This window comes from Haemaphysalis longicornis, unplaced genomic scaffold (genome assembly GCF_048455015.1).
Source record: "Haemaphysalis longicornis isolate Haplotype H1 unplaced genomic scaffold, Haemaphysalis longicornis Haplotype H1 scaffold_7, whole genome shotgun sequence".
Lineage (NCBI taxonomy): Eukaryota > Metazoa > Arthropoda > Arachnida > Ixodida > Ixodidae > Haemaphysalis > Haemaphysalis longicornis.
Window position 1 is genome coordinate 181,240,977 of NW_027526422.1, and position 14,177 is coordinate 181,255,153.

The window sequence follows — 14,177 nt, forward strand, 5'->3', positions numbered from 1 at the left end:
TGCTGTATAAATGTCAAAGCAGGCAATAAAAAAAAAAGAGTGAGCCGCGCCGATACCCGCTTTATATTCGTAGCGCGCGCAGTAGAGGGAGAGGAGGTAGCACCTGCTGCTGCAACGCCTCTTTCAGCGCCGGAGCACGCGCATGCGCGCCCGCACCTGTTGTTGAGAGCGAGGAGGAGCGGGGGAGGGGCGCACGTGCTGGCTGGCTGCGGACGCCGATCACCAACGGACGGGTGACATTGTGAGTTAAAGAAATGCTGTGCATTTAAAATTTCGAGTATGACAGGCAGTGTGATAAGCGAATAACAAAAATCGGGGGTGGTCCTCTGCTCTTGCAGCAGCCTAGCAGACGACGACAGCTGCGGCCTTTGCTTAGTGCACATGCGGCTACTCACGCCGCGTTTGCCGTATCACTCCATCCCGCTGCGCTGGTCGACCGAAGGGTCGACGCTCCCGTGATATTGGTAAAAAATTGGGCGGGTGTACGCTGCGACTCGTTTGATGCTCCAAAGACGCCGAGAGCACGCATTTGTAATTTCACCCAAACCTGTGACGCATTTCGAACATGCTTATGTGTACTCTGAAGTTATTTGTAAACAGTGCGGGATTACGAGCGCACATTGTAGCCTGGAGTCTGTAGGGCATGCTTCCACAAGTCTCGCTGCGTTTATGCGAATTTATACGCCATAAAAATCATTTGAAAATGCTGTCCTCCTCTCTTCATCCTAGCCCATTTTCTGAGGCGTTTCATGTGACATCACAAAAAGGAGGCTTGGCTTGACTCCGCTACTGCACGGCTCGCCGACCCTACGACCGAGTCAGTCGGCCCAGCGTTTAGTCCGCCGTCCGCTGACGGGTCGTCGCAATGCGTTCGCTCAGTTGAACCTAAGCCACGACATGTTTGTGAATGAAAGAATGTGCCTTTCTTCAGTTTGTTAGTTTGTACACTGTATCAAGCTCCAAGACCAGGTCGCTCCACAGAAGCGCTGCACAAGCGCACATGCGATGCTTCGCTGACCGCTACGCTAATAAGAAATTTAAGACCAATTGAAGGCTGGAGAAGAGTAAGAGAGGTCAATATACGTACTGAAGAACCTTTTACTGTACAGCGTAAAACGAGAATAGAAGAATCACTTTCTTGCACTGAGTGAACAAGCACAGGGGTCAGCAGCGACCACACATCTGCGTACATTTTCCCGCCGAAGAAATGCAGTCGCTAGACATAAGATATCGTGTGAGGAATGAGTCATCTAAACTGCTTGAAATGCTAAAACTAAATAAAAATGTAAACTGGCTGTACATTATATACTTCGTATTTCCTCTGCTATCCCTGTTCACTCAATAAAATGCTTTGTTGGGCGTGTTTGTTCATGGCTTCAAAAAAATTAAAACGAGCGCAATGGACGAGGACACAGAAACACAGTAGACGGGACGAGCGTCTACTGTTTCTGTGTCCTCGTCCATTCGTCTACTGTGTTTCTGTGTCCTCGTCCATTCGTCTACTGTGTTTCTGTGTCTTCGTCCATTCGTCTACTGTGTTTCTGTGTCCTCGTCCATTCGTCTACTGTGTTTCTCTGTCCTCGTCCATTCGTCTACTGTGTTTCTGTGTCCTCGTCCATTCGTCTACTGTGTTTCTGTGTCCTCGTCCATTCGTCTACTGTGTTTCTGTGTCCTCGTCCATTCGTCTACTGTGTTTTTGTGTCCTTGTCCATTCGTCTACTGTGTTTCTGTGTCCTCGTCCATTGCGCCCGTTTTAATTTTTTTGGACCCTGTTCGCTCGTAGCCGAGTGGTCTGGAGCGCTAGGTATGTTTTGCAGGACGCAAGTTGGAATCCCGAGAGTGCGTGCTTTTCTTTTTGTTTTTATGTGATTTTTTTTTCTTTTGACCGATGTTTTTAATACTGAATTCACCATTTTTGCGCTTCAACGTTCACTGCTCCACGAGCGAGTTCGGAGAACGCACGCGAGTGACACTGACACGCTAGCGAGTTCTCGTTGTCGTGCTGTTGCCATAAGCACCGACTACTTGCGGACAGTGGGCACAGGCCAGAATCAGCAGACCCTTGGCCTGGTGCGAACACGCTTTTTACGATACAGGCATGAGTCAGGCAAGCTCCAAAGATGGGGGAAAGGCGCTTCGCATTCGAGTGTCTGTGGTGACGCGGAGGACGTTCATCCACTGCGTAGTCCTCGGCCAGTGACTGCTACGACTCCAAGCCGTCCTGGTAGGCTTATGTGATGCATTTTGCAGCCGACAAACGGGCAAAAGTGCGGTATGCCGATTACTCAGATATCGAGATTCCCGTCCAACGATAGCCTCGGATTCGAAGCATGCCGTTTCCCAGAACCGAAACCAAAACTTGTTTGAACGCAAATCTTGGATATCGTCCAATTACGTGGCACCTTTTACTGACGTCACTGATGTTAGTCGGTGCAGCAGGCGCGGGCCGTGCATGTTAGTTTTAAATGCAGAGCATTTCTTTAACTCACGATGTCACCCGTTCTAGGTGTCCGTAGTAGTCCGCATCGCTCGCAGGTGCGCCCTCTCCCCCGCTCCTCCTCTCCCGCATCACGCTACCCTCCTCGCTCTCAACAACAGGTCCGCACCCCTCCCCCTACACTATATACAAAAATAATACTTACCGGCGCCTGGTTTCGATCCCACGACCCTGCGGGCGGAACGCAATGTACATGGTGCTCTACCCACTGCGCCACAAAGCCGATACAGAATGGAAGGCTACGAACGCGCCTTATATCCTTGACTCATTCAAACTACGTCAAGAAGCTGCTGATACAACGCAATCACTACCACCAACTCCCCAAGCACTAAACGTTAACGCAATACACCCCCCCCCCCCCTATGTGACGCATTTACTCGAGTCCCCCTCGCGGGGAGATGGGCCCTTTTTTTATTCTTTCCGGCTTTATAAAACAAATACCGCCTTATCGCCTGGAGAGACGGTGAAAAGTGAGTTTATTTGGGCCAGTCTACGCTGCGCAAGCAAAAACATGAGCTTGGCAAATTCACTTCAGTGTCCCATTAAGGACAGAGTAAAAGGCAACCGACATCGATGCACAGCCTATGGGACTTCTAGAAGTGTAGCAGGCTCAGAAAACATAAATTCATACCAAGGACGGCCATCACTGTAACAGTATCAAATGTTTTTCCCAAGTCGCTTTAGTACACGCACATATCCCCAACAAAAATCAATTGAAGAACTATTTCTTGATCTTTAACAATGCTTTAACATCTAATTCCTCTCCCTACCAATACTTTGGCCCGGCTTCGGAAAACTGCAACGCGGAGTTTCTCGCACATCATTCGTGCACCGTGCCAATCGTACTTTGTGTTCTAACCGTCTCAGTTTGTCACGTCCGATAGCTTTTGCAGAGGCACTTGCTGCCTATCACTCTTTTTGTGGCCCAAGCCAGGGTATCCGGGACTAGAGGAAAGCCCCCACCAGGCGGGTGCCCAGACAGCATCACCTAAGGCTCGCATAAATAAAGTTTATTCCTCCTCCTCCTCCTCCACCAGCAGCGGCAATTCGTACCATCATCCACAATCCTCTTTTCCCATCCACATTGTCTGCAAACTCGAATCCGCGACGTATACAAGCGGTTGTGGGAATCGCAAGACTCGTCAAGGCACAGACAGGCTCTTGTTGCCTCCGCGGCCACGTGTCCAGCACTGCGAAAGCAGCTCTTACCTGGTGCTGTTTGCGCTCTGTCATTGTCCGATCCTCTGTCACTCACTCTTTTGACAGAGCGGCGCGAAAATTTCGCCGAAATACCGCTCCTTTTGCTCGCCCTACAATGAGAAGTGTGGGGCCGCTAACACCACGACATGGTCGCCACGACGGCGCACATATCCTACTGCGCGGCAGAACCGGCCCTGCGGCTAGGGCGGGCAAATACGCTTTCCAAATGAGCCGAGAGGGTGCTTGGAAAACAACGCTTTTAAAGGTCGCCGCGTTCGGTGTCACTGGCTGTTGCTATTTGCGGATGTAAACACCGCCAAGCTGGCAGCGAGTTTATCGCAGCGACTAAGTGGCTGCTTTCAGGCTTGTTTCGCGCTCATTTAAGCCCCATCCCTCGCGTCCACTCTGGTTTTATTTATTTATTTATTTATTTATTTATTTATTTATTTATTTATTTCGTTGGTTGGTTGGTGGGTTGGTTTGTTGGTTAGTTAGAAACACAAGAGCAGTGTGATGGGGCTTTAGCTCTCGACTCTTTCCTCCGGTGCCGATGAAGCCGACGTCCTTCAGTTCCCCTCTTCCCTCCACCTCATCTTTGGATACTCCATGATTGACTGTGGGGTTTAACGCGCCGACGCCTCACAGGCGATGAGGCGCACCGTTGTGGAGGGCTCCGGTTTTATTATGACCACCTGGCGAACTTTACCGTGCGCCGAAATCTCGAACACACGGGAGGTTTTTGCGTTTCGCCTCCATCATAAAAGCGGCCACGCGGCCCCCTGATTTCTTCTGTGCAATCCAATGTTAAACTGAGACAACTGTTACCCCTTCGAGGACACCGGTAGTTTAAAGCGCGTGTAAAATACTTTCCTTTTTCGCGTAAAGCCATCCGCAAAATTCTCTGGTGGTTCGAACTGTTTAGTACCTGTGGTTCTTGGAAGCACCGTAGGCAAACCCCATACTCGTATGTGACAACGCCTTTAATTAGATCGATATCTTGTAGTTATCATTAATGCGCAAGCATTCTCTGGCGAGTACCCCCGACTCTCCAGCGCTAACATTTTAATGCCCTGCACTTGCAGAGAACGGTGTAATTGACGAAGTTAAAGGAGCCATGAGGGCAAAATACAAGCTGGGTTTATTAGAAAGACTGTTTAGTCCCGATAACAATGATACCAATATCCTCGCAATCTTCGAACAAATAACGGAGATATTAAAGAAAACGTGTGAAGCAGTCGCGACCCCCTAGCCAATTTCCCGCCACTTTCTATGACGTAACGGAACCTTGTTTGTGCGAGTGGCGGCCGCCTGACAGACCTGTCGCGGCGACACATGACTGGACGTCTGTAATGGGGCCTCTAGTTCAAGTTGACAGCATCCCTTGAATGCTAACGTGCAGTTAACGCACTGGAAATTATGTTTTATTGTTGGCCCGTATGACGTCATTCTTGCTCATAACACGTCACTGTGGCGCGAAATTTGAAAGTTTTTAAATACTGCTTGCTTTTTTTTTTTCGTTAAAAAACATCTTTCGAGGCTGTAATGGAGCTGAGACGAAGTTGTATTTTCTCATGATGGCTTCTTTAACACGCTTGATGGCAATAATGGCGTGAATGGAGTCCCTTGGTCGAAGAGAATTTTGAAATTGTAAGGAAAAGCTGGCCAAACCTAAAATTAAAGCCGTTGCACTCGGATGTGCAGAGCAGTGCTTCGCCATAATGGGCTTTACCTCCGTTATCCCCTAACTGCTACCAACCCATGCAATTCAAATTTCCCGCCTTCGCAGTGCTCGCGCGCCCTCTGCCTCAAAATGCTCCAGCGGGAATTCTCTTCTTTTTGTGCTTGTTTTAATTTCGTTTGCTGGAGCTGTTTTGCGTCATTTCGACCGCGTAATTTTTTTCTTGCGCGGCTGGAGCCTTTCTCCGTCATTCCAAACGTGAAATTTTTTTCTTGCATGGCTGGAGCCTTTCTGGGGCATTTCGAACGCGCCATTTTCTTCTTGCGTGTGGAGCCTTTCTGCGTAATTTCGAAAGCGCGATTTGCGTGGCCGCTTTTCTCGCTTACTGTCGTAAAAACCAACCCAACTGGCGTTCCTAACTAAATGAACGCGGGCGCTGCCAAAAAACACGCTTTGCCAAAAAACACGCTTTTAACGAATTCGACCTCTTGTATCGCATGCAGCTGCACGCTGCAGGGAGATGAAACATATACTGGCCCAACATCTCGCAGTGTTTCGGCAGTGCTTGCAGTGAGTGCTCATTATATTTTCCTTTTCACACATAGCGCAACTCTATTACACGACATAATGGAAGTTTTACTGCGGAGCTGTTATAGGCTAGTAATCACCAAAACTAGGCGCGTCGGCTGGAAGTCGCGTCAACAAATTAGATGGAAAACCAACCTCCTAGGGACAATCCAAGCAGACCACATTGCCCAGTGTGCGGCTCCATACCCACACTCACACACACTTACTGGACCTGTCCCAGAGCCCACACACCACAACGTCGCTCACTACCTCATCGCATTTCCTCCTGCGAGGCCTGGGTTACCCACCTCGGCAAGACGATCTCTTCGTGGACAACTCTCCTGCAGCACCTGCTCACTATCAGGGGGGAGGTCGTTTGACCTTAACCTCCCAGAGCGCGGACCCGGGCATGGGTCGCATTATTAAACGTTTACTCTCTCTCTCTCTCTCTCTCTCTCTTTTCTCTCTTTCTCTCTCTCCTAGGGACTGCTCCGTAGCTCTCAATCTAATATACCTAGCATGAAAAAAGTTATTCTAAAATTGGCTGTTTAGAGTACTCCATCATTACATCGAGTTTGATTTACTTCTCTTGATTTGTTGGTTCACAGCGAAATTCCAAACGCAACGCAACAGATTTCCCGGCTACTGTCAGTACACAGCCGTCTACAGAAGGAGTATGGTTGCAGAAAACGGCTGTAACTCCTTTTTTATCGAAGATATCCCGAAACAAATTATGTGCCAATTAACCGCTAAGACGAATGTATCATTACACCGAGTGTCATGTACATGTCGGAATTATTGCAGAGCGAAGTTGTAAATACTGTGGAATTCCGGACTGCTACAAAGGGGCTTCTCAGGGACGGAAACAGACAGCGGCGTGTTTGTCCGTTACAAAAAGACTCTAGTCCATCAAAGTTTCATTCATCTAAGTAATTATAAAGTACATGTAACGCTTTGTTAACTCGAAGTAGTAAAAATACGGTACTATTTCGAGGTAAGCGGATTTTCGAGATAATCAAAGTTGCGCGAATTGCAGTGAAATATAGAGTTAGTTGCAAAAAAGGGCGAAACTACTTTCCAGCTCTTTAACACCGGCTTCCAATCTTGCTTTTCATGAAGGTTTAAAAGAGAAAAAAAAAATACAAGACACGTTCACCGGCTGGATTTTGTGGCACTGCAATTTTACTTAGTAGAAATGAACTGCGTGTTCCTGGTCTGCTTTGCGGTCGCACCCGGGCCTAGTAAGGAGTCCTCTAACTGCTTGATGCATTGCATCAGCCGATCTTCCCCGCCGCTGATCTCCGTTGGGTTTTTCCCTGCACGACACACCTCATCTTTTAGTACACTGTCCCTCTGCGCACGTCGCTGCGGTCACATGACGTGCTACAGGGTTGCTTGCCGAAGTTGATATGCCTCTAGGGCCCAGACTTCACGTTCGGGGAAAACATCGGCTTTGTGGTAGGCGTGGCTAAACGAGAAAAAAAAATAATTGAGGGACTTAGGCTCGGCAGCATCGCTCGAATCTTGGGAAACGGGCCGCGGAGGCTAAATTTTCGTTCCACTCTCTCAAGATTTCGAGGTATCCGCAGTTTGGCCCAAAAATACTTCGAAATAAAGAGCAACAAATACATGGGACGTATAGGAAATAGTTTCGTGCCGCGGTAAATTTCGACTGAGCCGATTTTTCGAGATATGCGAGTTCGAGTTAACGAGGTATTACTGTATATTGAATCGGAAATTACGAACAACCGTGTTTTGTTCCATGCACTCCTTGGACTGCGCCCCTTACAAGGGAGCCACATACAGCGCCCCTGGTCGTCAATCTTCACTGAATGGAAGGGCACCAAATTTTAGTGTCGCCTGTCCGACCGTCCTGGACACCCTTTTCCTAATTACCGCCTGTTTCCGCCCGTGCGGCTCTACATTATCTTGCCCAAGGACAAACACCGTCATTACTACAAAGATGCTCAAGGTGAAACGCACCTTTTTTTGCAAATGTTTCGCTAACTTTCATTGGCCTTCAAATTATTTTGAAGAAGTTAAGAATAACGTAATTTTCTTCAGGGTTCGGGAAGGCTACGGATGATCTTACTCTCTTTGTGAACTACGCGCGCGCACGTCCCAGGAAGTGTCAATAGACTAGAAACAAATCGTATAGTGGTGGGAAGCGCGAACTAACGACGGGGACAAAAGCAGAAAATGAGAATGAGGACGACAAGAAACGCTTCGTGTCGTCTTCGTCCTCATTTTCTTCTCGTGTTCCCGTTGTTAGTTGTTTCATACTTCTCACCACCACGGTATATTACCACCTCGCCCAAGCTTCCGCTCTTGCTAACAACAAATGTCTTTTTCAGACTGCCATTGAAGTAGATAACTTCCCAATGAAACTTGAGATAAGTGTGCTTATCCATCGCCCTCACCAAAGGTGATGAAACTCGTCTAAGGGTGTTTGCATTCGACAGAGAGTTGCCTCAGTTTTCCCCCAACATTAAGATCACCGAAAATCCCGTGAAACTAAAGATGCTTTCGAAAAGAAGCGCCAAAAAAACTCTCCGTAGAAAATTCGCGAATAATCACCAAGATAAACGGAGCACATAAAGCAAATGTGCCCTCCAGGCTACACGCCAGCGCTGTAGTGATCAAAAAAACACCGGACATCTGACTATTTATTATGGTTTGTAATGCGAAAGCATAAATGCTTAGTAGAACGCCTAAAGCCCGCTCTACATTGTGCGAAATTGCCTGCGAATGGGCAGCTGCGATGCAGCTCGGGCGGCAAAGCGACCTCTTTTCGCAGCTTCGGCAGCAACGGAAATAGATTGCTTTGCTGAACAAGCTGCGCCACAGCTGAGAATTTGCACGTAAATTCGCACAATGTAGAGCGGGCTCAAGGCGTTTTGCTTTGGTTGCTTTGGCCTTGCGTTGTAAAGGGCTTATCTTCCTGCTTTAGGCGCTCTATTTTGCGAATGATCTGCCTCCTACGCGTCGCACCAATCATAGAGTTTCATACTACTATATTAGTGTGAAACTCTGTGGCACCAGTGCACCGTTGCCCCTATACCGCCGAGTAATGGAAGAGGCGACGACGGCGGTGACGTTCTCTGCTTGTCTCTTCGCCCGTTTGGCTCCGTTGTTCCACTCCCTTCATCCGCGGTGTGCTGGCGTTGACGGCCGCATTTCGCTACTGGAGCGTTTAAAGGAGCCATGAAGAGAAAATCCAACTTCGTTTAATTTGAAAGGACTAGGATTCATTATCTCACTCAGCTCCATTACAGCCACAAAAGATGTTTTTTTAACAAAAAAAAAGCAAAAAAGTATTTAAAAACTTTCAAATTTCGCGGCACAGTGACGTGTTATGAGCAAGAATGACGTCATACGGGCCAACAATAAAACACTATTTTTACTGCGTTAACGGCACGTTAGCATTCAAGTGATGCGGTCAAATGGAACTAGAGACCCCATTACAGACGTCCAGTCATGTGTCGTCGCGACAGGTCAGTTAGGCGGCCGCCAATCGCACAAACAAGGTTCCGTGACGTCATAGAAAAGTTGCGGGAAATTGGCTAGGGGGTCGCGATTGCTTCACACGTTTTCTTTATTATCTCCGTTATTTGTTCGAAGATTGCGATGATATTGGTATCATTGTTATCGGGACTAAGCACTCTTTCTAATAAACCCAACTTGTATTTTGCCTTCATGGCTCCTTTAAGGGGGCCATGCCGCACTTTTATTCAACTTTTTTTTTCGAAATCATAAATTCTTGCACAACGTAGTCAATCAAGACATCCAGTACTTAGATTAGGGGGTCGCAAAGTACCTTTACCACAAATTACGGCTCTAGGGCCATCAGATAACTTAAAAACTTGCTCGAAAGATTTTTCTCTGTTTACTCGTTTTCGCGATCTTTGAACGCTGGAATTACGTCATTACAGTGGTATAGCGGCTATTGGCCGGCTTTGCTTCTGTTGGAGAAATGAACGCATTCGATAGCCACTTGAAGAAGAAAGCCACAAAAGCAAAGCAGAAACGGATGCAGTACCTTGACTGATTGATTGATTTTTTATTGTGATGTGATTGATTGATTGATTGATTGATTGATTGATTGATTGATTGATTGATTGATTGATTGATTGATTGATTGATTGATTGATTGATTGTGATATGATTGATTGGTTGATTGTGATATGATTGATTGTAGGGCTTAGTGTGGCTATCCTCCAATCCAGTGGAGGGCCCCGGATTAAGTGAGTGAATGAGTGTGAGAAGGAAAGAGGTTCCCAGCCTGCACCACCTGATTGTGTGACCACCCGGGGTTCTTTAACGAGCGCCGAAATCTCGTACATACGGGCGTTGTTTGCTTTTCACCTCCATCAGAAAAGCGGCCGCAGTGGCCGGGAATCGAACCCTCGTCCTCGTGCTCAGCAACACGAAGCCTTAGCCACTGAGCCACCGCGGTGTGTCATATGGAGTATCTGCTGCGACGAGCTAATCACGCAGTGCCGCTCCGTGTTGGAGATACCCATAGCCTCTACAATTCTTCCAGACGCGGAGTGAAGAGTGAAAGTGCTTATCGGAAGAGTTGCAGAGTCCTTTGCAGTTCGCTTCTCGTTTCTTCGCTCGTTTTTGCTACGTTCTTCCTCTCCGCGATGTACTGCCGTTGATGGCCACGTTTCGCTAATGACGCGTTTAAGCTGACGCTGTGGAACGCCACGTGCTGTGGAATGCTTCACAAGAAGCCGCTTCGCTGCTAAAGCGTCGATGTGGGCATTTTGATGAATGGGTCTTCTAATGCTTTCTCAGTAAAAAAAAAACGGCTCTCTACACTACTTGTGGCATATTTTCACGTTGTCAAAGCGCATGAAACAACCTATTGCGTCAGTTCCCAACGTGCCATACGTTTTTGCCGCAGAGGCTTCGACTTTGTAAAACGTAGACTTGGGGTTCACTCTGGGGCATTAAATGCTTCTCTGCACGTAAATGTTAGCCGTCCGCAGTTTCCTTGTGGTTAAACGAAAGGAGCAACAGCTGTCAGCATCATTTGCAAAGACACAATCATAAGCCCTTAATTAAACAGCGTCTTCAAAGAGACGGCGGCTGTAGAAGCCTGTTTGTTGGCTTTGTAATCACTTTTTCCCGCCAAGGACGGAGATTGAAGCTCTCCGCCGACCTTCGCGCGCGACAGAGGCCGGCAGGCAGTGCGTGACCAACATACACTTTTCTTTGCTGGCACTCTGGACTGCTTCCGCTCGTGCCAGGCAGTTGAGACGGGTTTTATATGTGCCTCGTCAGCGATCTTGTCTCACACACGCTCGCACAGGTACTGCGTGGTCAGAAAGGGCACCGTTTGGTTGTGTTCTGTCGCCGAGAACAAAGCCTATAGAACAAAGCCTGCTTTAGCCTGTAGTCGTCCCGTGGATGTACGGCTGTCCCAGGTCCCGGAGTTGACGGATACCTGCAGTCCGTGCAAGTAGGTAAGCGTGTTTTATTGTGTATTCGAGTGCTTTCTACCGCGTTTTCTTTGTTGTAATTGCAGGGACCATTATAAACACTTATGGGCTCCAAGCAATTTTAGTCCTCATAACCGACAGATGCCCCAGAGGTCTAGGGCATTTTTTGGCCGTCTGAAGCACAAATGTAGCTCAGGGTTCATCATCATTATCATTTACTTTCCCCTTAGAGGCCCCTAGCGGGGTATGGCGCAAGGAGGGAGGTCAGCAAAGAAGGTAATAAAAACGTAGTTATAAATTAGAATGCACATGATTGGCAAGTAGTGGCACAAAAGGCCTATTTCACATTTTTCAGTGTTACTTGGTACACAAAGCCCACCCTGGAGATCGACAATGCAGAAAAAAAGGCACATAGAGATGGGTATAAGCGGTCACATAAAGCTAGGAAGGAAAAACTAATTATGCGCAGAACTGAGCTGCTAATTGCTGACGGAGTTTTTGCGAATCACGCTCACTGACAATTGCTTCGGGTAAATGTAACACAGGCGCACCAAAAACCTGTACCTATGCGTAATAAGTGTTCCACATAGGACAACAACAGTTTCATAGCTGTCCCGCTGTAACTCTTCTGTAGATGCCATCGGGTGAAACATTTATTAAAAACGCGCTCTTCGTGTTTTTTCCCGAACGGCCGGAAGTGCTGCTTTAATTCACGCACAAGGAGGTAGGCATCGCGATGCTCCAACGTCGGCTCAAGCTGCAGTTTTCGTAGGAAGTGTTGGAGCGCTGCGACTTCGTTTTCATACACCAACTCCACTCGAAGGATCGATTTGCGCCACTCGTAGCGGTTCCTAAAAACATACTCATGGCATTCATACAGGGCAAATCAGTGCCAGTTGAATGACATTTCAAGTTTATTGCACATACGATATCAAATGGCCGTCCCGAAGGCCCAAAGAGCTTTTGCTGGTTACACCTCTTACAGGCCGTAACATATCTATCAATGATTTTGTGTTATTCCGCTTGAAAGGGTGTTAGCGCTTCAAAAGAAATCGCGAGACAACAATCTGTAAATACTGACAGATGAAAAATGGCAGATTACAGTTTTGATTGTCAACTCGCGCAGTTTGCTGTTAGTACGTCTTTCCAGATTTGAAGCTGACTACCAGCCATTGTCCTCCATAAGGAGAGCAGAAAAATACTTATAAGGAAGGGCGTCAGAGAAGGAGACACAATCTCTCCGATGTTATTCACAGCATGTTTACTAGAAATTTTTAGAACTATGGATTGGGAACAGGTGGGAGTAAGTGTTATTGGAGAATACGTCAATAACCTCAGATTTGCTGATCACGTTCCCTAACTAAGTAACTCGGGGGACGAATTACAAAGCATGCTTACCGCACTGGACCAACAGAGCAGAACCGTGGGCCTAAAAATTTATATGCAGAAAACTAAAGTAATGATAAATAACCCCGGGAGAGCACAGCCGTTTGAGATAGGTGGCGAGGCAGTGCAAGTCGTAAGAGAATATATCTACTTATGCAAGTTGTGACCCCGGATCCCAACCATGAGGCAGAGATAATTAGAAGGATCAGAATGGGGTGGAGTGCATACGGCAGACATTCTCAGATAATGAATAGGAGCCTACTATTTTCCCTGAAGAAGAAAGTGTATGACAGCTGCATCTTACCGGTACTCACCTACGGGGCAGAAACTTGGAGGCTCACCAAGAGGGTTCAACTTAAATTGAGAGCGACTCAGAGGGCAATGGAGCGGAAAATGATAGGTGTAACATTAAGGGACAAGAGGGGAGCGGAGTGGGTGAGGGAACAAACGCGTGTTAAGGACATATTAGTAGAAATTGAGAAGAAGAAATGGACGTGGGCAGGGCATGTAATGCGAAGGCAAAATAACCGTTGGTCATTAAGGGTGACAGAGTGGATCCCTAGAGAAGGCAAGCGTAGCAGGGGCCGGCAGAAAGTTAAATAGGCAGATGAGATGGAGAAGTTTGCGGGAACGAATTGGTCGCTGTTAGCAATGGACCGGAATAATTGGAGATTACTGGGAGAGTCCTTTGCCCTGAAGCGTAGGCTGGTGATGATGGTGATGAGCCGCCATCTGTGGGGTCATTTACAGCAACAAAGCGCAGGGGTTGCAATACCGTGCGCTATACGACATCACCTCTCAGTGTATTAATGGAGTGCTGGGTTCTATTCTGATGGCTTTCATTTCCACTGCATGCCAAACTCTTCCGCCTTTCTCAAGAGACATTTTTTAATCTGAATGGCTCTAAAACAAGTAACTCTGCCTGTCAGCTCTCTCGCATGTTTAGGCCTGCTACGAAACAGCTGCAGCAAAGCGTTACGAGCCTACTGTAGCGGGCGACCTTGTATGCGTGTACCGCGTTGCCAGCTGTTCCCTATTCGGCTCATTTATATTTACGGATGTAAAAACACACATGTCTGAACTTCCATGTGGCGCATGCCGCGAGTGGTAGAAATTGCATTGATACGGTGAACAGCTTTCTCAACGCACAAACATGGAACTGCTTTCCTTGGTTAGTTGGCCAACTTTTGCCCAACAAGTATGTACAAATTTGTTTGCACACCGCAAACCTTGCCGAGTTAGCAATACCGGGAAAGCTCAGCCTCCAGTAACCAAGCTGCCGCTATGCTCTTGCTATGTATTGTTGCGCCCAAGCGCACAAACAGACGGCAGAAGTGCGACGGCACGTATGGCGCGATCATTCAGAAAATGGCCGCCATCCCACTCTGCGAAAGCGGATGTA

General features: G+C 47.6%; 1 protein-coding gene across 3 annotated transcripts in view; it reads left to right on the top strand.

Moving 5' to 3' along the window:
- The window catches only part of LOC144147300 (carboxypeptidase Q-like), a 57,224-nt gene that overhangs the window by 21,732 nt on the left and 21,315 nt on the right, over positions 1-14,177 (top strand). The window contains exon 1 of one of the 3 annotated variants that reach the window (XM_077679398.1): positions 11,314-11,413. The exons of 1 other annotated variant lie outside the window; for it this stretch is intronic. The gene's annotated coding sequence lies outside the window, so the exon portion shown is untranslated. Of the gene's footprint in view, positions 1-11,313; positions 11,414-14,177 lie in introns of those variants that run through there. One more of the 3 variants, XM_077679397.1, reaches the window with a different exon arrangement.